Genomic DNA, 24,185 nt, shown 5'->3' on the forward strand with positions numbered 1-24,185 from the left:
CACCCCCTCCCCCCGTCTCTTGTACGCCTCTTAAACTGAGAAGCAGGACAGGAACGAGCGAGGTTTAGTAGGACACCTCAATAGATATTTCAGAGCCTTTTAAAAGAACGCCTCCTCTTCCTGCTTTCGAATATTTCCTCGGTGTTGCTTTGCTCTAAGTTCACGGTGTTTGCACCTTTTAGAGGAAAACACGATGATAAAATCGTATAAATGATCATTTGCAAACAGGCGCTGAGACCAAACCACTTAATTGCTTTGATTCAGTGGACGTGAAATTTGTTGTCTGTTGGATATGAAATGGATATGAAATTCAATCGTATTCATTCTTTCTTTAAATGTCTGTTAAGGATAATCATGTATGCAATTAAAAAGATAGATCAATAAATAAATAAGTAAACAGATAAATAAATAAACAGATATATCATTACGTGAATAAATTAATAAATGCATAATTAGTAGGATCTTTCCTAGATAGTGACCTCCCAAGGGTTTTAACCCGGTATGTGCCCACCCTTGCGGCGTGTTTGGTAAAACCCCGTTGGGGATTACCGTAAAAACATAAACAAAAGACTGTAAATATCATAAAGATAATAACCCCCATGAAGTATTAGTCCTAGATAACGACCCCCGATAACCCTTGGGGTTCGCCATCTCGGAAAGATCGAAATAGTAAACAATTTCAAACAAAGTGAAACACTCCAACAAGAAAGGGTAACCACCAGACACCTTAATAATGTTCACAAACAAGTACTGGAGAATGATCATATGACACGCATGCCCACACATAACTAAAATCTCAAATTTCATGCACATTTTGGTAAACTCGTTTTACGAGTCACTGAAAGCTCAAGAATGTGTTTTGAACTAAATGAAAACTATTTCTGTCTGTTTCTCTACACTTCAATTTTTTTTTTTTTATCGCTTTGGACTCTGGAAGTAAACACTGAAACCTGAATTCAGAAATTTGTAAAATGTTACCTGCAGCGAAAGTTTACTTCTGTCAAAGGATTAATACTAATAGTAAAGATAAGCAGTCCATTAAAATTGTTTCAGAAGGGGAAAGAGAGAGAGAGAGAGAGAGAGAGAGAGAGAGAGAGAGAGAGAGAGAGAGAGAGAGAGAGAGAGAGAGAGATCACGCAGAATGAATTTTGTTTATGGATAATGTATAAGTAAAGAGCGAAAGCATATTTCGTCTCCCTACCAACCAGCCTATAACCTAGTTTTTTTTTAGTCTTCCTAATATCTAAGATGCGGCATCTCCGTTACATTTGGTTTCCTTATGTTCTCGTTGTATTCATTTAACAACAACGGGACGAAACCGAGGACATGAGTGAAATAGTTTTCCTTTCCTGAGTTGCAAAGAGATGTCACCTTAAGCTTACCACTTCTGCTTTAAAAGACCAATAATTGCTTGGGCTCCAATAGTTAGATAAATGGAGACGCTTCGACGTCCCAACACAGCCTTTTCCGTTCGTTTTCTATACTCATGAAAGGAATCACAGATATGTTTGTTATACGTATGTTTATATATATATATATATATATATATATATATATATATATATATATATATATATATATATATATATATATATATATATATATATGTATGTATATATATATGTGTGTGTGTGTTTTGTATATACTGTATATATACATATGTATATATATGTATATATATTATATGTATGTATATATGTATATATACATATATATGTATTATTTATATATATATGTAAATAAAGACAAAATCCACGAAGGAAAGAGAAACAATGTTGTGCTGCGAGGCCTTTCAACTTATCGTCCTTCAGTTACCATGAGTCTGTTAAGCAAAGGATGATAAGTCGAAAGGCCTTGCAGCATTCTATTGTTTCTCTTTCCTTCATGGATTTTGTCTTTAATTATATATTCATCACGTTCCATATTTTCGTGATTCAGTTATACATACACACACACACATATATATATATACACACACATATATATATATATATATATATATATATATATATATATATATATATATATATATATATATATATATATATATATATATATATATATATATATATATATATATATATATATATATTGGGGTGGTCCCATAGTTCTCACCCACCTCGACTGTGACCTGCTACGCTCGAGAACCACCAGTGGCCTAATTCACTGCTTAGGTCAACAGAGGGATTGTGGACCTAGTATAAGGATATGAGACTAAACCACTTCTACAATACTGGGAGCGAACTCAAGACCCATTGGTAGGTGAGGCTAGTAATTCTTGACCAATAGGATCCCTATACACATACATACAGATATATATATATATATATATATATATATATATATATATATATATATATATATATATGTATATGTGTGTATACATATATATATATATATATATATATATATATATATATATATATATATATATATATATATATATATATATGTCTGGATAGACATATATATTAACTGTCGCTGACCTAGATGTTCTCCTCCTACGACACATAAGAAAGACACGCACTTCCAAAAAACCGTCACCATATTCTCAGCAGATAAATCACCTGTTAATGAAGACATCAGCCCACCTCAAGTAAACGACAAGAGCGCATTTTATGGGCGGTAAGAGAATGCAATTACCATAAGTAAAATCTCACGGGCGTTTCCTCGGAGGTAAACACAAGGTAAAAGAAATTTACGAGGCTGATTTTACTCGCTCTCTAATCAGGAGAGTTCGTAATTCCTTGATGTCTCTGACGTCAGGTAAAAATGGTCAGCATCCTTCACGTCTGATCGAGAATTAGCAAGAAGAGGAAAGATTTAGCAAAAGAGGATTTGGCGATTTTCCTCCTGTTTTCTCCCCCCTCCGATGGGAACAATGTCTATTTTCGCATTCCACTCTGTCTTTCAGGGACTTTGTTGAAATGGTTTTCATGGCTTGTTGAAGATGATTTTATACATTACATAACTGGCTTAGAAATGAATCAAGCTCATTTTTATATCAAATTCAATAGTTAATTGTTAGTTGTATACCAAGTGCTCAATCAGTTTTTCCTTTATTGTTGATAACTACAAGAAAACTGACAATTCTATGAAGAGAACTAAATGCTTTTTATCTTCAATTTTTAACGAATTATCCATCCATTTTCTTCTTCTTCTTCTTCCGTCCCTGAGAAGGGATTCGTGAGATCGGCCCTAACTTTCCATTACCATCACATCTTCCATCCAAAAGTTTGAAAGGTCTAATTCCCATCTATTAGAGACATGGCACACGTCAGTCTGGAAGTCCATTTTGAATATTAGTCTTTTGTCATTTAATCCATTTGCATTTTATGCAAATCTCCATTCAGATTTATTACGTTCTTTGGTTAGATATATAATATATATATATATATATATATATATATATATATATATATATATATATATATATATATATATATATATATATATATATATATTATAACTTAAACAGAGTTGCCTTTCTACTTTTTAGTTTTCTATAAAAGGAAACTATTGCGCCGGCTTTGCTGTCCGTCCATACTTTTTCTGTCGTCCCTCAGATCTTAAAAACTACAGCGACTAGAGGGCTGCAAATTGGTATGGTGATCATCCACCCTCCAATCATCAAACATACCAAATTGCAGCACTCTAGCCTCAGTAGTTTTCATTTTATTTAAGGTTAAAGTTAGCCATAATCGCGCGTCTGACAACGATATAGGACAGGCCACCACCGGGCCGTGGTTGGAGTTTCATTGGCCGCGGTTCATGCAGCATTATACCGAGACCACCGTAAGATAGATCTATTTTCGGGGCCTAGATTATACGCTGTACAGAAAACTCGATTGCGCCGAAGAAACTTTGGGGCATTTTTTACTTGTTATGTCTGAATTGATTTTCATGAGACATTATGACATTTTGGAACTTTTTCTATTTCTGTTCCGCAAAACACTGCCGCAAATAAATTCTGAAAACATCATTGTTACAGGTTGATTATGCTGTTATGTACATAATTCCATAACAGCTGAATAGAAAGAAATTTGGGGTAATGAATAAGAGTAAATCAATATCCATTAACAAATATCAATGAATATCTCTGGATTATTTCGTCCAGGACTGATTGCATTAACGGTCTTTTTTTTTTATAATCCAACAAACACCAACACGTATGTGCCGAAATAATAATAGTTATCGTTTATTGCTCAGTCTTTTCCAGTCACCCTACACAGTGAGGAGCAACCTACTGAATTATATAAACAACAAAATCAATATTTATATAAGAAACTGACATTACTTGCCATAATATCCTTTATCGTGCTCAAGAGAAGCCTTTAATCTACCAGATAATTTACGGCGATGTAATCTATAATGCTGTTTAAAACCTTAAATGTCAAAAACAGCTAATATGATAAATAGTTGCGATGTTAGGTACTATTTTCATGTTCATAAGTTACAGCTTCACTATCTGTCTGTCTCTCTAACTAGCCATCTCGCTCTCTCTCTCTCTCTCTCTCTCTCTCTCATATATATATACATATACGCGTAATCAGTCATGTATGTATATATATATATATATATATATTATATACATTTATCCCCAGGAGCTATATAAACATATATATATATATGACCCCCATATATATAAACCCTATAAATATAGTGTATATACTATACTGTTTATATACAAATTTAAATACATATATATACTTGTAAAATAATATACATATATATTTATATACGATAATGACTATATATTATATATATTACGATATATATATATATATATATATATATATATATATATATATATATACATATATTATAGAAATATCTTACATATATATACTATATATATATATATATATATATATATATATATATACAAATATATAAATACATATATATATATATAAATATATATATATATATATATATATATATATATATATATATATACTGTATATATATATATATATATATATATATATATATATATATATATATATATATATATATATATATATATATATATATATATTTATATATATATATATATATTACTCTTATTATGTAGCGTGTAATACTCTCGTACAATTCTAACCCTCTCAGGAAAATACCGAATGCCTTCATTCGAGTTCATCCTCCAGCCTCCTTATCTGTGTTTGAGCAAACCCAGGGAAGTTCCGAGTCATTTGTCAAAAGCACTCGGTTGACCAACGATCAGTTTTCTTACTGCTTTTTTTTACATCGCTTATCAAACCTTCTTTTGTCATTCTCGTGCTTTCTTACTTCATATCATGAGGCTTTTAGTATGAGTTTCTTTTGGTTTCGGTCGAGGCATGGAGACAACTCATGCTCTATGAAAGCAATATATCATATTTCATGCATTTCATTTTCAGTCATTTTTGGCAATTTTGAGGTACTTAAAGATCACTGTACTAATAATTTTTTTTAGAAAGCAAAGGTTGATGCGACGTATGCTGATGCTTCTACTAATCCATGTGCGAAGAATACAAGTAAACATTAAAAGGATGAAAGTCTGGGTGACAGAAGTTTCTCTAGATGGAAGGCAGGCTATAAAAGTCAAGAAAAACAGAAACAGGGGACGCATTTCAAGGTTTAGTAGTAGAATAAAGAAAAAAAAAAAACATTCGCTGAGCATTGTCATTCTATGAAGATTACCGGTTCCTACAGAGTCAGTGTGGGAAGTGACACCGTGATGGGTGTCAAGAGGTCTCCTTAGAGGAGGAGAAATTCCTTCCCCCTAGTTTAAGAAAGCAGTGACCGAATAGTTCTTGACTGATTTTGAAGAACTGAGTAAAACTCGGTTGATGATAGGATTATGAATATTGACAGGCTACAGAATCTCCCTTTTTTTAAGTTCAAATTAGCCCACAATAACCATAGCCAAAGTATCTTATGATATTTTCATTATGATAATGTGCATCTGATTATAGTTCACTGTAGAAAGATCTACGTAATTAATATACATTTCTACTGGAATCTTCACAAAGAATTATCGGTCTGTTATTCACGATATAATACAATAACAAAGAAAACGACTGGCAAATCAATAGTTTTTATGCATTTAGCATTTACGACATATTCTGAATATTTTATAAATCAATTGGGTAGCCCTTTTTATCGCCACGTATTTAGTATTTAGTTATAAATTTTGTATTTAGTAGTAAATATAAACCCTTTAGAACCTTCTTATTTTTACGTATTTAGTAGATACGAATAAATCTAAATCTAAAAATAATCTGATTGATCTCTTTTATTACTCAACTATTTGTATGTCTACAGTTGGATCAAACGCTTCGTTACGAAGACAAACAAATTTACAAATTATATCTTCCTTTCATACCTCCACGTTCCTAGCTGCAGAGAGTTGTTGCTGTTATTTTTTTTTTTTTTTTAAATTCGAAGTTGCCTGGGGCTTGTTTCCTGTTCTTCTTGGGAATACATTTCTAGACTTGAAATAAAAGGTAATTCCGAGTGATCCACAAGCAACAGATTAGAGTTTTTCCTTTATTTTTCGCCCAAAACGCATAAACTAGCAAGCCTCGAGGATTTTGCACTTTAATCTCACTCGCTAAAGAATGGAATCGAATTATTCTAGTCAGACAAAACAAAGATTCTCTCAGGCAGCCTTACCACGATTAATCTTTCCACATCATATTTATTGTTAAAAGAAAATTCTAAAAACGATCATAAAGAAAGCAAACAGCTTTTAAAACATGTTTTCTAAAACTTTTTTGTTTTTAGTTTTTTCTTTAGATTCAGAAGACAATGGGACGAGAAACCAGACCTTATCTAGCCCAGGTCTGAAGAGAAAACGAATAAATTGAAGGAAGGAAAAAGGGTTATACATTAAACCTAAGGGAGCGATAGATCTGCCTCATGAAGGATGGAAGCGAGGTGTAGAGAATTTCTTTAGACCTTGGATGGAAGGTCATTAGCAATATGGTATAAGCACTAGTGCTCCAAAGCTCAGTGGAAAGGAGAAAACCAGACTGTTGGCTGCGCATCACTGATTCCTGCTATCATCTCCAAATAAGGCAACCAAACATGCTCATAAGTGAGTACACACACACATGCACTCATATATCATATATATATATATATATATATATATATATATATATATATATATATATATATATATATATATATATATATATATATATATATATATATATATATATATATATATATATATATATATATATATATATATATATATATATATATATATATATATATATATATATATATATATATATATATATATATATATATATATATATATATATATATATATATATATATATATATGTGTGTGTGTGTGTGTGTGTGTGTGTGTATACAAGCTCCTGCTGGATGAAAACAGTAAACTGTAAATCGAGCTTGCAATGATAGATGTTTACAAAGGATGCAGCACTGATTGAGGATAGTTAATAGAACGTGCAGAGACTATTGGAAGAGTCTGAATGTTTTACAAAAGGAGGAATGTTAGAGAAAATTCGTGCGAGAGGAATATTGTAAGGGCAAACAGAAACCAAGAATACTGAACTTTGAATATTGATATATATGGTCGAGGAACGGGGTTTATAAGTAAATATTTCAGACGATGTTAGGATCAGAAAATAAATGAATCACGGAATATCCGAGGCAAGACATACAGCCGAAAGTGCAAAGAATTAGGACGAATCTTAGAACTTCTGTCCATGCAAGCCCAGGGTGGGATATATTAAGGGATTGTTAAGACAATGATCCTTTAGGGAATTAAAGTGGGCATGATGAATGCAAATAGAGTAAAAAGGTGGAATCTTTAGAGATGAATTGTTTACGTATTATATGTGGCATAAGAGTAATTATTGAAAGGATAAGAAATGTGGAGAAACATAGAAAAAGTAGGGTGAATGAAAGGGTAATTCAGAGGTCATGAGATGGTTCGGTCAAGTGAGAAGAACGTAAGCTGATAGTTTTGTGAAAAGAGTGTATTATGCAGAAATGTTAGGAGGCAAGAGAGACAGACTCAGGGATGCTGAATGGATGGCTAGAAATTGGCCTTAAAGATCTCAACATCCAGGAAGCGTGAACATTCTTTCAAGATTGAGGTGCAAACCGGTGAGTCCGAAAGGGAGAATGACGAGCTGCTGGTGAGACCTCTGTGCAGGTGTAAGACGCAGCTGATGCTGTGGAGTTTTCTGCGCAGCAAATTCATCCAGAATTCACCATATAAAGTGCTCAGAGGGGATTTATCGTTGGTTTATTTTTTCCCCTGTTCGGGGGAATGGCTCAGTAAGTGATATATATATATATATATATATATATATATATATATATATATATATATATATATATATATATATATATATATATATATATAGATAGATAGATAGATAGTGTGTGTGTGTGTGTGTGTGTGTTTAACAGCCCCATCAATTTTTTTTTTTTTTTATGGAACACACTTTTAGATCCGTACCCTTAATTTCCATTTTAATCTCCGGTGAGTATACGAATTTGAACTTAGTCTGAAGTTACAAAGCCACTTGTATGCCATATGCATTTATTTTTAAGTCTTTCCATGAATTTTGTTTACACTCACTTTTTTTCAGCATTAATAATCGTTTCTAAATCATATGAGTCTTTAATTTGGAACTTAACAATATAATAACAGCTGTCAACCAAAAATAACCTGTATTCTGATTCTTTAAAATACTGTATTTCCCACTTATTCTTGTACCTTCCTCTACACACGCACACACACATGCACAAACAAACTTTAAAATTGTTCTAACTCTGTGCTTTGTACAGCAGCAAAGACATAAACTATTCGGGGAGACACTGCGATGTCTTGTTACAGGTAGATTTTTCAACAAGGAAATATTTTGAAATAATTCTGATCCTTCCTAGAAACTTGTCATTATACTAATGTAGTTGAAAGCCTCCATCATGGTTATTTGCATTTTATCAGACTCGTAAATATGCCTTGAACTTTCCCGAGTAAATATCAAGATGATTATAACGGCAAAAAATAATTTGGGTAACCTACTTTCGTAAACAACCTTCAGCTTCTGAAATCAAGGTTGGGTTGATTCGTTATCTTTTTTTATTATGCTATTCAGTTGTCATCTACCAAAGCTAATTTAATTCTTCATCATTATTTTCAAGTATATAGTTTACTATCTTTGTAAGGTATAGAATCTTTGTAAATCAATACGTGTTTTCTTTGTCATTGTTTCCAATATACCTTTTTTAGTATAATTTGCTTCTCAATTCACACATGTGTTTTCCACATTTCAGAGTCTGGTTTTCATAAGGTAATAACATCTTTCGCAGTAAATACATTAACATTTGTCATTGCTTTACTTTCCTTGATAAACTACTTTTCTATTTTATTCTCCTTTGTAACTTTGTTTCTTTATTCTTTTCAAGTTTTTACTTTTTTGTCTATAATTAAATTAGCTTCATTTATAAAATGAAATCAATTATGTCACTTCAGAATAAATGTTAACTCTGCGTGATTTTTATATGCTGTAACAAGCGTTTAACCTGATATAATTTCTAATTAATATCGCCGCACGGAAGTTCCATTATCAATTAAGGAAGACAGAACTTTAGCAACTTATCCTCCCTCTTGGTTATAGCTAATACTGCCTTGTTATCTTTCATCTGTGGATTTATCATTCCTTTATCTATTAAAAAAAGTTATTCAGTTTCAGCTTATCAAATGGGGTAGGCCTATACCTGACAAAAAACTCTCAGAAGATTAGATCATTAATACACAAATGCCTTTCATATTGAGAAATGTGTTGTGTATAAGTAATCGTCTTCGCATTCATAAATACATAGTTGTCTTCTAGGCCTCATAGTGACTCACGGCAGCTTACACCATGATCCAAAGGTTTGCTGCAAGTTTTAAGCTTAGTTTTTAGGATGGGGTTGCTCGTCCGAATTTCATATTCACAGATAATTTATACCGAAATTTCTGTTAGTTATCAATTTATCCCAAATAAGCAATCTCATTGTTGCCTATTTCAAGAATCAGAAGACAAGCAGAACTATCAATGATATAAAATGATTTTCCGCATAAAAATGTTATCGAGCAGTCCGTCCAAATGCCTTATTAAATGAAGGATTTTGCAAAGTTTTGCTTTCATTTGGAGAAAAGGATCTAAAAATATGAGCAGAAAACCCCTTGTTAGAACGAGCTCTACATGGAACGAAGATACGGAATTAGGAAAGCAGCATCAGGATGTTAAAAGAATTTCGATTTAAACTTTGAGAGGAAAGGGGAAAAAAAGAGGGAACAAACTCAGTAACAAATTAGCATATGAGGAATGAGACGAAAGAAATGGTAGAAAGAGAATTGGTAAAAACTGGCTGAAGATGAAAAAAGACACTGAATTGTGTGCTTATCAGTCAGTATCGGTTAATGCAGAGGAACGTCTGAGGGGCTGAGGGAGAACAACAGTTGTCCTGTTTCCTATTACCCTGTCTCTTCTTTCAAATGAATAATCTTTGGAAGCTTGAATTTCAAGTCAAGCCCCTGAGGGTTTGTTCCATATGAATAAAGTTCATCTCCTGAATAATAATAATAATAATAATAATAATAATAATAATAATAATAATAATAATAATAATAATAATAATAATAATAATAATAATAATAATAATAATGAAAGTTGAAACAGAGGCATTTGCTATGATGTAGACCCAAGACATGACAAATAGTCGCGTTAATGATACATTTTAGCTTGATAAAAAGTGAGATTAATGGCAATATTCATGTACTCAAGAGCAAACTGAGACCTAATTGACCCAGAGAAGCAATGTTTTGTTAAAACCTCTTCACATCTAAATGGTAAGCAGTACTTTTGTCATTAGAATGACAAGGAACGCGAAGACTATTCGCTGTATAGAACCACTGTTTTTCCTCTCGCCTCATTTACATAAGTATCTTACTTGCTTGTATAAAAACGTGTATTTATGATTTTTTTTTTTTTTTTGCGTGAGAGTTTGTTCCTTAATGTGTTCGTTGTAATGACAATAGTAACAGAATATTTTGACATTGTTTTTGTTTTTCTTATTTCCTTATCTTTAATACACTTTTCAAAATTTGCTGTGCTTTTAATGTCGCAAGACATCTCTTCATAGACTTCAGTTATCACTTTCTTCACTTTCTCATTTTACATATTTTTCTTTTTTGTTTACAAGTATCATTCAAATAGTTAATTGTAGATAAAACTTTTTCTCTAGTTCTGTCCTCTGGGACGTGTCGAGAGGAATGTCAAGAGTTTTGCAACAACGTATTTACATAACAAAAACACAAACCAAAAACAACAACAAAAAATTAAATAAACATTAAAATTCAGAGCAAAGTCTTCACGCAAGTGACAACAGTAACAGAATGTTTTAATACCGATTTTATTTTTTTTCTATCTTTAATATATTCTTCAAAATATACTGTATCTTTAATCTCGCATGACGTCTCTGTATCTTCACAGAATTTATTTATTACTCTGCTAACTTTCTTTCCCACTCTGTATCTTTGTTTTCAAGTATCATTCAAATAGTTAACTGCATATGAAACTTTTTTCTCCACCTCTGCTCAAGAAGAATGTCAAGAATTTCGCAGCGACGCAATTACGAAACGTAGACACAAACCATAAAACAAAACAAAGCAAATAAGCGAATATTAAAATGCAGAGCAAAGTCCTCAGGCAAGTGATCCAAAATGAGAGACCAAGAGAGCTGTCGTACCTAAATTAGCAAAACAGCTCATTCTGCTTGTGAATGCTCTCCCTTGCCTCCTCACGGAGGCACGTAGCACATCCTCGGCATTATTTTTCATGAATTCCCCTCGGAACCCTTCTAAGTCATCTAACTATTCCAACCTCCGAGAACCTCGTCGCCCGGGGTTCTGGGAATATGAACGGAGGAGGCCCTGCCCGCCATTTGCATACCTCCGCGTAGGAGAAGAAAACTTTGCTCAGCGCCGCGAGCTTATCACTTTCTTTGCGACTCAATCTTTTAAGTGGTCTAGACGCATGCATTCATTGTTTTCGAGACCGAGGCAGTTAATGTTGCTGTTGCCTTCCGCGTTTTTGTTGTCCGTGGTGGAACTCGTAGTTGTTGCTTTTGCTGCTTTTGTTTGTTCTTTTTAACATTTATAACTCTATGTACTGTGGAATTATGTTATTATTTCCTGTGATGGTCCTATTTTATCTTAGATTTGTATATTTTGGAGGACAGAACGTTCAAAATCAAAGCGTAATAGAGCCCTGTTTGGAGATTCTCTTTTTTCAAAATAACACCTGTCACTTCAACCTACGTTACAAAAAATAAATAAAAAATATTCTGATACTCTGGACCTGCACTAAAGTGACTGCGTTTAAACTTAGTGCCTCAGAAGAGTCTAGGTTAGTAGTTCTCTATCTACCCAGTAACTTAAGTTGTTAATGATAATATTCAAATCCTAAAGTGTGTTATTTTCACGAAAACGTGGTAAACTTCTCTATAGAATGTATTCTCTTACCGAAAACCTGACAGACTCCTCTTTATATATTCTTCAGCTCCCTTCCTCTCTGCCTTAAAAGGGGATGCCACCAATAATACTGATAACGTTGCGGAATTATCATTGTTGCTTCATTACAGTTGCATGTTTCTGGAATGAAAGTTATTTTTTTTTATTTTGGTTGTTACAGAGGACCCTTTGGCAATTCTCAGCAAAGTGATGAACATAACGAATGAAGTATTCAAACCACTTTTTTTTTCTGCAGTGTTTCAATTTTCTTACGTGCCATTTTCATGCAACAAGAGGTGATCATAAATTGAAATATATATAAATGATCATAATAAGCATATGGATTATATATAAAAATAAATAGTCTAAAACCAAAAAGATGTCTTAAGCAAATTAAAACATAAAACAGAAAAAGTTAAAAGAATACGAAAAATGAATAAACAAGGTGAAAAATAAACAAAATAAAGAATTTTTATTAAGCTTGTTTGAAGTCTGAAAGGGATAAGTTTGGCCTTGGTGATCATATTACTAAAACTTTCTGATCTCTAACTTCTTCGCTTCAAAAAAAAAAAATAATTTAGGTAGGTAGATTCAGGTTTTAAATGTCTATGCAAAAAGAGATAATTTCAACTATTAAACATAAAATGTTCATATAATTTCAACTATTAAACATAAAAAGTTCATAGGTTCAACATTTGCAGGAGACAAATAAAAAGCCGTTTTCAAAATGCTGGTCTACACTTGGACGAGGTATGCAAATTTATTTCTTTCTCTATTACAAACTTATTCCGGGAGAAGAGCTACAGTAAGCACTAAAAATAAACCATCAGCATCCTGTCAAACAATAATACCAATAATATGGTATAATATATCTCTCCGCAAGTGCGCACGATATCCTGCAATAACGTATAAAGGAAAATAAAACGGTACGCTATACGGTAACAAATACAAAATATATATAAAAAACTGAAAAAAAAAAACATGCATATGTCTAACCTAAAAAATGCCGACTTCTAGCCTTGAGGTTTTCAACACGAGAATAATGTTGCAGAAGACTCTGCAACAATTTTGTTATCAGGTATCTCTTCTTTGCCACCAATTCAAGCAAATATTATCCTTAAAATCTTGTGATTTCACAATCTAGAATATTATCGCTCAAAAAATATACTTTACACACAAGCTGTGGTAAGATAAACTGTCTATATAAAAAATGAGAGAATGATTTCAGCAGTGTCCCCAAAGCTATTTTTTCTCATAAAGAAGCCCTTGAAATTGAAACCAACCAGGAACACAAAAGGAAAACGATGGACCCACTTCTCCAAACAAAGGGCAGTGAATTGGTGCGGTTTGTCTGCAGTATGTCAGCGATCGTCTGTGACATTTCCTTCTTTGCACTCGGCAGGAAGAGCACTAATGTTACCCTTACTGAGAACTCACGTGCGGGTTTTCTTTCGCATGCATTGTTCAGTCATAGAAGTTCAATTTCACTCCCCAACCACAGCCCCGTTGAATGGAAATTCAAATTACACAGGTTATGAATGTCAATTTATCCTGTCTTTTGTTGCATAGCATGATTGGTGGCGTCTGTATGATTTCAAAAGATATATCATCGATCCTTGCACATGCAAATGCGACTTTCTCATCCAGCTAGCAACAGTGACCCTCACTAGTTTAAGTGAATAATTTTCTAACAGAGCGTCAGCAGTATGGAGTCTGAATACACCAAAACAAACTCTGCACAAACATAAAACCAGATTGCATACGTTATGATTCGTCCTGTCATGGCATCGAGGGACTCCAGCTCTCATGAAAACAATCCATCAGCTACAATGCTTTCAAGAATTTCTGTTTGCCTTCTAATAGTCAACAACAATACTCACAACTGGAGCGGGATTTGTACTCTGTTTCAGTAAAACATTATTTACTGCTAGGATGAAATTTTCTACATTTTTTTTTCGTCATAAAATGCAGTTATGGATAACTGCATTTATACTGGCGCAATTATTTCTGAATTTACTTTTTTGAGCTCAATTCTTACAGTTTAGCAGATTTTGCATCCCAATGATTCTTTCTGTACTTGTTATCTTCTTTTTTTTACTAGACAGCAACACTTGTTACTAGAGTGAATTGTAAACTTTGTTTTTTTTTTTTTTAATTTAAGGCGCTAACATACTCATTACTCTTTCTGCCAGCAATTGTTTCTGAATTTCCATTTCAGAGGTCCTTTCATAAAGTTTCTCGTAGTTCTAAATCCTTTGCTGGCCGCTTTTCATTACTGCATGGCATGATTATCCATGATATAAAGGAATTTTATAAAATCTTGTTCACATTACGCAAGTTCAAACCCCATAAGACACCAAGCACAGAAATGTAACAGCGGATCTTCTTATTACAGTATTTTCAATTATCTGAAAAGATTTATATAACGAGCAGATAAATTACCAGGTACATCTCTTAATTGCTCGTCTAGGAACAAGCAGTCCTAATCAATAATAATTCATAAGTTTATGTCAGTCAATAAATTATATCAGGGTACTTTAAGCCCTGTTATAAGCCGAAGCTGTGGCTAGTCTCTTGAAGGCCAGGCTTGGATTTTAATTTGCTTTGAGAAAACACGTCGACGAGATACTAAAACTATTGTTTTGTATTATTTGCTTGTCAGAAAAGAGGATGATTTGTTAACCAGGGTAGCAATGCACTTGTTCCTCCATTTTCAGCCATGGCCATATTTCACTTTCACACCTTTCTTTTTGCTCATTTCACTCATAACCTTTTTTTCTTTTCAGATCACTGAATGACGCAGGCTACTCAGTGAGCAAGAGCCAGGTTAATCATAAACACAAACAACGTCAACAACAACGTTTTCAGTCTAAAGGAATCTTGTCAAACTTCAGGCCAACGGAAACTATGCAAAAGAGGACATTCAAGTATTGTTATCCAGGCCCCGCCTTACACCTCGGAGAATATCACACAAGAACAGTTTAGTTGATAAAACTTATTTCAATCCTACAAGAATCAGATGTTTCATTACGTAGTTTCAGCACGTAAAGCACTTTGATTTTAGAAACGACCAACAACTTTCTATCACTTTCTAATAGTAGAAAGAAACAGGGACACTGAACCTCTGGATGGAGGATTACAACACGGTCCACCCAAGATGTTGAATTATTTCCTGTGTATTCCTATTCCAAACATAATAATAATTTTTCTCAGAAAATTTTTTTCGTTTGATAAAGACCATTTCGTCACAAATGCTCATCTGCAAGACTCATAAAAAACGGACTGATTATTTTATTGAACTTTTTAGTAAATAGTAAAAATTTGCTACAATTTATTAGGATGTTGCTATTCCTATTAGTTCTGAACTTTGTCTAGTCTCTCTTGTCTAATAAACAAAGTATTTTGTGAATAATTTTCCAACAGAACTTCAGCAGATCGCGCACCTAGCAAGTCAAGAACATTGACAGATAGATTTATATAATAAATTGGTGCACTTAAAGAAAAGCCCCATCCACAGTAGCTTGCTGAGTTTACTCAAACACAGTCTGGATTATTAACCTTTCCATAATGATTCGAATGTAGCTTTATCATTTCGAATGTAATATCATCCAGTGATTTTGTCACTGAATATGCAAGCTCGTCTTCATCCAGTTATCACGCTCAAACCATTTGAAATTAGTTTAATTCAATTTTAACTTCATCAAATTATAATTTTTGATCTGCCATGCATGACGTATCCGTTTATCACACATAAATTAGAGCAAACCTGTTCCATTTAGCACAGCTTTTTTAACATTAAATAATAATTCTTTTTATCACTGATATCATAATTAGTGAGTTTTTAGTTAAATCCGTTTTTTTAAATCCTTTTCTTAAATTCTTACTTTAGTTAAATCTTTTCTGAGTTAAAATCTTTTATTAGTTAAATTCTTTTTTTTTTAATAATTTTTCTAGTTAAAAACTTTTTTTAGTGAAAATATCTTTTTAGTTAAAACCTTTTTCTAGCTGAATACTTTTTCAGTAAATTCCTTTATTGGTGTGGGGCAGAGTTCCACGGAATCACTTCTAATAGATGATGAAGTGCGTATTAAATAAATCACGGAATTCCTCCTCCTCATCTTTTCGTTCACGAGAATTTTTCTCTTTTTCGTTCCAGAAATCTTGCTCATTCGCCGAGAAATTGTGAGGAATCTTAAAAAGAAACACAAATAGAGAAGGATGGAAAAAACCAGTAGTTTAACCGTCTAAAATGGTTTTCCAAAGGTCTATGTTTTATAATGATTTCAGGGAAAGTGATAACAACTGTTTACATTAAGAAAACAAGATGAACGAATGCATTACATGTTCCGTAAATGCCTGGTATCATTTTGAACTCTTAATAAACTAACGTTCTTAGCTATAAAAAAAAATTCAAGAATTTCTACATGAAAATATTTGACTTTTGTTTCCCGTGTGAAATACCAGTGAATATTCATTATCAGCATGAATTTCGAATGTCATTCAGGCATATGTTGTCTCATTACTATCATTGATATCCAAATTCTGAAATCTTAAGTAACACGTTTTTTTCAGTTCTAATAGTACTGCTTAGGTACTTAGTAATTCAGAAAGAAAAATATGTTATCATTGAAATCATTCTTGTAAAATTCGGTCTGCTTTCTGACTGATAGGAGGTTAGAGCATTTAAAGGAGTTTCTTTACTTACTGTACACGTTAACAAAAATTAAATATTTCTCACAAAACTTCATTCATGCTCGTAACTTAGCAATTCAAGAACATTGACAGATAGATCTATATACAATCTGTGTAATTAAGGAAAAATCCCACAGTAGTTCCCTGGGTTTACCCAAATACAGTCTGGATCGTTAGGCTTTATATAATGATTCGAATGTAGCTTTATCATTTCGAATGTAATATCATCCAGTGATTTTGTCACTGAATATGCAAACTCATCTTTATCCAGTTATCACGCTCAAACCATTTGAAACTAGTTTAATTCAATTTTAACTTCATCAAATTATCATTTTTGATCCTTCATGCATGACGTATCCGTTTATTTCACGTAAATTAAAGCAGACCTGTTCCATTAGCACAGCTTTTTTAACATTAAATAATAATGCCTTTTATCCCTGATATTTTAGGTAAATCCGTTTTTCAAACTCTTTTTTTTTAGTTAAAATCTTCTTTTTAATCTTTTTTTTTAGTTAATAATCCTTTATAAAATTTTTTTATACTATTTGTATAGTTAAAGCCTTTTTCTGGCTAAATTCCTTTTTTAACCACATCCTTATGGGTGTGAGGCAGAGTTCCACGGAATCACTTCTAATAGATGAAGAAGTGCATATTTAAGGAATCACGGAATTCCTCCTCCTCATCTTTTCCTTCACGAGAATTTTTCTCTTTTTCGTTCCAGAGATCTTGCTCATTCACCGTGAAATTGTGAGGAATCTTAGAAACACAAATAGAGAAGGAAAGAAAAAACTAGTTCGCCCATCTGAAAAGGTTTACCCCAGGTTCGTACTTTATAATGATTTCAAGGAAATTGATAACAACTGTTTACATTAAGAAAAAACATCTGTGAATACTTTGGTTACTCCGTAAATGCTTGGTATCATTTTGATGTGAAGAAACATCAAATTAATTTATAAAAAAAACTGGAATTCTTGTACAGACTAAACAATCCTCAGCTATAAAAGATTCGAGAATTTAAAAAAAAAACATTTGACTTTTTTTTTCTCTGTGAAAATGCCAGTTAAAATTCATTATCAGTATGAACTTCAAATGTCATTCCGGTATATATTTTCTGATTAATAATATCATAAATATCCAAATTACGAAGTCCTAAATTTAATCATATTAATACTGTAGTACGGCTTAGGTACTCAGTAATTCAGTAGGGGAAAGATGTTATCATTATCATTTTTGTAAGATCACATGTTAAGACTTAAGAATTACGAAAAAAATTATAATGCATAAGATTACGTTAAGTGTTGAAAATTAAAATTAAATCATCTATTTATAAATCAATCCTAATCATGGGTATTTTGAACAACTAAAGTTCTATGACAAAAATTGAATTTGACCAAGTTTCAGATAGTTTTGTTTTATTTCTTACCTCATAAGTTGTTAACCATCTGAAGCTGGATAAAAGTTCTGTGCCTCGAGAGACAGGACCGTACCTCCCGCTTCTTACCAATCAAAGGATTTCGATTTATTTGTCAATTTATTTAAATATCTAATTTGAAAATACTGACATTTTCAAAACTCACTTTGTCTTATTCACTTTTTTTTTTTACGCAATATGAGTCAAATATCGCAATTAGAATCACTAAAGTCTGAGCATTTCAGCACACTCTCTTGAGCAACTGTTAACAGTAGCAAGCCTGACCTTGCTGTGAAAGGTACAGAAAACCTTCAAAATTCAGTGTTGCTTTACCAAGTCCTTAGAGTTCACTTGGCTATGACTATGGCGGAATTAATACTACAAAAGAAGCACCTTGTTTCTGAAGCACTGGGCTTAGAAATCTGATTTCAAACTAACTTGATAAAGGCTCATTCTTCTTTTTTTTTTTGTAGAGAACATGATCAAAGATGGGTATCAATTGGAAATACATTCAGAACGAATTAAAACAACTGACAATGGTCATCCAGGTTGGATAATTTGCCTTGCTTATTTTCTCGAGTGTAATGACAATGAATTCCTTTTTTTTTCTCGTGTATGACAACGAATTCCTTTTTTCATCAAGTATGACTACCAACTCCTTTGACCGGAGTAGCAGAAGTAATAGCGTCGTCAGTAACAAGCCACCACCCTCTTCCGTGACAGGTCGCCTGTGAAACAAATTCTTTATTGACGAATTATGAGTGGTTCAGGATGTAAATGTTTGGCACATGATTGGTTCCTTAGCTAAAAGGACGTGTATGTGAATAGTCTCTAAGTTGCTAATCCAATTTATTGTGATAACTTACGTTATTCAGCTTTCCTGAAAGAAAGGTAGGCCTCAAACACAAGGCTCAGCCAAAGTTAACGATCCCTTATACCTCCACTTCCAAAATGTGGTCTATTTCCAGAATGCTGAATTTAACCTTCCAAAACTAGTAATTTTACTTCCAAAATGGGAATTCTACTTCCAGAATGTTAAACTGTAATTCCATAAAGGGGAATTTTCTGCCTTCTGTTTTCATAGCCAGTGGGCTTGATTTGGCTATCAGGTGTTTTTAAAAAAATGAGAAAACATTTGACATAGATGGGTAACTTATCCTTACGTAATTGGAAGTCTAAAATAATTTGGAAAAATTTTATATTCATGTTTTATAGTTGATATAGATTTATTACCATTGGTTTTGGTACGTATATTTACGTTTACAGGTCTTATAGTTCTTCAAATTGAACTAATTCCTACATTACAAAATTTCATGGTTCTTCATATACAGTACAATAATATTTCACATTTTTTTGATAAAAGCAAGTCGAAAAAAGTATTCAAATCTTGATGGCAGTTGAGAGAGAGAGAGAGAGAGAGAGAGATTACAAAATTAGTTGATATAATATACTTATAAACAAAGTATCTAATTAAGCCACCAATTGATATGTGCGTTTATTGATGTGTCGGTGTGTAAGTCGGTTGTATATGTACATTCAAGCTGGAGTGAAAGTGCATGCTCGTGAGGGTGTGTAGCATATTTCTTAAGCATTTACTACCAGTTTAACTGCAAAATAACTAAAGCGTCCGGAGATCGCAAACATCCGCCAAGGCTCAGCAGTCTTCCATCAAGAAGGCCCATTCTCAAAAAATGTTACTTTTTCCTCTGCCAAAATCTATTCTATTGTTGCCAGAAAAGGTTTTGCGAAAATAACAGATAAATTTCTGCTTAAATCTGCCAACAGAAAAAAAAAAAACAGACAAACTCTTCTTGACGGAGACAAGTACTTTCTGATGGGAAAAAATATATATATTTTATACTACAACCAATAGGTTTGCATTCCTCGGTTTCCACGTATATCTTAAATCTCAGTCACTATTACACAAAGCAAACTATTCTTCCAAATAACACATTTCATGGAAATACTTGGAATGTTTCATTTTTACCCCAGCTAACAGGCCTTTAAATACTTCAGACGCCTTCTCCTCTCTCTCTCTCTCTCTCTCTCTCTCTCTCTCTCTCTCTCTCTCTCTCTCTCTCTCTCTCTCTCTCTCTCTCTCTCGTGTTCCAAGGCAATTACTGGTACTTTTAATCCATCATCTTTTCCATGCTGGAAAAATTAGGACACTTAATTTGCAAAAGCCGCCTGCTCGTCATCTCCAAGAGCACTTCAAGCACTTGACACTCCCACTTCCAGCTTTAGAACGTCGGGTCGTAAGAGAGAAGAAGAAAGAGTAAACAAATGAGAAACATTTACAAACGAGGAAAAATCTTGGCAGTGTGATTTCAGGAATAAAGTAAGCCGTCGCGAAAGCGCGCCAAACAAACGCCCGTTACCAGTAATACCTGTGAAAATGGGAATAATCCGCCCGACGAAAGCTGGTATAAAAAATGCTCGCTATTAATTGCGCCCGTGGAGATGGGGAAAATCACTTTACGAGAAAAGGAAAAAATCCGTATTGGCATTTTTATTTCCCGGAGGAGCATAAAAGGAAAATAATGCTTTGTTGTTTATATTTCGGAAAAGACCTGACGCCCTAGTGAGAATGGTAAGCGAATCTAAAAATTTGGACTATAAACTCGGAAAGCGATAACTTTAGTCGTTACAAATTTTACTAGTAAAATTTATCTGATAGTTTTAGCTTGTCAGTTATATTTTCGGAATGGAAAAGTATTGCCGTTGCCAACTATTTTTCAGCCAATAATACAAAAAAAGTCGAACTTATTTTTCATACTGCATTAAAAAAAAAAAAAAAAAAACTGGAAATTTTCACAACGAAGATTATGATAGAAAGGAAGAAACTTAGGGTAGTCACTTACTATATAAGACTCGTAAAAAAAGATTCTCTTATTAGTACTATTATTATTATATAGAAGTATTTAGCCTTCCAGTGTCTCAGCAAATTTTTAGAAATTACAATTTTAGCCCCACCCTCTTTCTGTAGCCCCCAACAGACGCTGTTATCCATTTATAAATGAGTGGGTTAGTGAATAGTAAGCCAGAAATTAACCCGCGGACTAAGTTTCCTTAGTTTAACCTAGGAAATAAATCGCCATTAGACAAGTGAACATAATTTGGATGGAGGAAATTAAATCTGTCTTTTCATCCTTCTGAAATAATAAAGAAAGTTAACGTAAGGCCGTAAATACAGGCTGTATAGATGCATGCATTCAGGCATTCATATAAATTTACGTCCACGAGGTTGCTTTCGTGTGTATAAAGTATGCATAATGCAGAATTATGCAAACACCGCACCCGTTCTTGAGCCGAGTTCATGAAGTATTCCATGGCATAAACCATTACAGCATTGTTATTTCAAAAACGAAACTGAAATTCCATGGCAAATGGAAACCTTTGTGGGAAATGAATGCTAACGACGTAGTAGGGGTATGAAATATGCAGCTCCTGGAAGGACTTCCGTGTGATTTCGTAAATACTTGACAGTTTTAACATTACTGGAGGAAAGTGGAATGGGAATGAAGACATTCAGCAATGATATATATGTATATATATATATATATATATATATATATATATATATATATATATATATATATATATATATAGCCATATATACACAGGAAAAATAAAAGAAGGAGTACCTAGCGCTTTCGTGTTTTTTCAACACATTTTCAAGCCTTGACTAAATATACTGTCACACGCTATTTAGTGACAAATAAGCATATATATGTGTGTGTGTATGTATGTATGCATGCATATATGCATGTATTGGGGTGTGTGGGTTTAACAATAAAAATACTCAACAGAGCAAAGAGCGTGATAGGATATTGTTCTGAGAGTATATGCATTGAGAGAGCAGTGGATTGATATAAGTAGATTAACGTAAGTTTAGAGAAGAAGAGAGAGTGTGTGTGTGTGTGTGTGTGTGTGTGGCTCAACTGTTTGTTATGGGACATGCATGTCAGATGTCTGAGAGTAAACAGGTTAAATCGTGTGCGGAATGTACAGACATCGAGAAAATCTATGGCAGAATCGTCAGAGACGTATAATGCTGGGTGCTGATTGTGTATGATGCTAAATGTAATTTGCTGAGTTTAACTGTTTTTCATGTTGTAAGTGAGAGCATTTTAGGGTATTCAGATATTTAGATGGAAGAATAGAAATGGTTGATAAATATGGGTATTTGGCAATAAATGTAACAGAAGGCCATAAAATGATGGGTGAATCACACACTAGTGGATGTACGTAAGGTTGCAGAATATATGCAAACGATGTTGAAACGAAGAGGTTACGAAGAGGTTTGTTTCTGGAAGCCAAAAATAGGTAGTATGAGGGAACTGGTAAACCAACCCTCCAATGCAATAGTAACTTTGGATGTTTAATAAAAGGCAAGAAGAAGTTAAAATGGGAGAAATGTGTCGTAAGAACTGAAATGGTGGTAAATGGTAACAAAAAGGCTCACGAGGTCGATAGATTGATAAAAGCAACAAATAATTCCGAGGTGTTTTACTGTACTGAAAATGACTGATTCATTTGGTTGTAGGACTTTTTATATTAAAATTATCTAAGGTAAACTTAATCTTGACTAATCAAGAATGTGTAGATTGTAAAATAATGGGTTTTTTTACGTTTTTATTTTCATATTTTCTTAGCATTTTATAGTAAAGTTTATTTGTAACTTAATTCTGATATGAGAGATCAAATGACCATGTTAGTCACCAACCAAAACAAAAGCTCAGTGTTAACATCCGAACTTGAAAAAAATGGTCTGGTGTAAGCAGCAATGAGTCATGAGACATTATGTGTTGACTAAAGGAATAAAACCTGCGTCTGTGATCTCTTTTGTTTTGAAAATTTGATATTAAAAAAAATAACGAACATTATAGGTTTGATGATGACATTATGGTGATTACTGAAACGCGTGTGTTTCCTCCTGTTTGGAATACCACTGCAACTACTGTTATTATTCCCAATGTAGCTAGTACTCATTATTATTATCACTAATATTATTATCATTATTATCGCTATCATTATTCGGAACCATCGTGGGCAGATTGTTTTAAGGAAATTATTATAACAATACAGAATTCTTTAGCCTTCAAGGGCTGCTGCCCCATTCGTCAAGAGACTGTTTGTATATGCTGTCCTTACAGATCTCTCCATCAGGCGTCTATTCTCAAGAGTAATCTTCACCAAAATTTCCTCTGGCGAAGGGGACAGCAGCCTTCAGAAGCTAAAGAATTCAGTATTATTATAATTACGTGCTTCAAAAATATCTAAGAGGGGACTTATCGTTTTCAAAATTTTTTCAGTACGTGATTGCTCTTTGCAAGCCATTGTTATAAGTAAGGTATTAATCAATTAATGAGTCACCATATATCTTTTCCCCTTCGAAGGGGTGATTTCAGATGAGATGAGTCTTCCGGGTCTCACCAATACTGGTTGAGAGCACCCCAGTCGTCTAACGACCAGGTACACTTTATCTGCTTAGGTAAAACGGAACACACTGGATTTTCAATTGAACTGGCTTATCAAACTGTC

The 24,185-nt window shown here is 33.2% G+C and overlaps 1 protein-coding gene across 8 annotated transcripts in view; it reads right to left on the reverse strand.

Moving 5' to 3' along the window:
- LOC136849162 (uncharacterized) overlaps positions 1 to 24,185 on the reverse strand; it is a 744,860-nt gene that overhangs the window by 90,895 nt on the left and 629,780 nt on the right. For 7 of the 8 annotated variants that reach the window (XM_067122257.1, XM_067122259.1, XM_067122255.1 and 4 more), the window contains one exon: positions 12,551 to 12,679. The exons of the other annotated variant lie outside the window; for it this stretch is intronic. The gene's annotated coding sequence lies outside the window, so the exon portion shown is untranslated. The remainder of the gene's footprint in view (positions 1 to 12,550; positions 12,680 to 24,185) is intronic. 8 annotated transcript variants of the gene reach the window in all.

Source organism: Macrobrachium rosenbergii, chromosome 20, assembly GCF_040412425.1.
Source record: "Macrobrachium rosenbergii isolate ZJJX-2024 chromosome 20, ASM4041242v1, whole genome shotgun sequence".
Lineage (NCBI taxonomy): Eukaryota > Metazoa > Arthropoda > Malacostraca > Decapoda > Palaemonidae > Macrobrachium > Macrobrachium rosenbergii.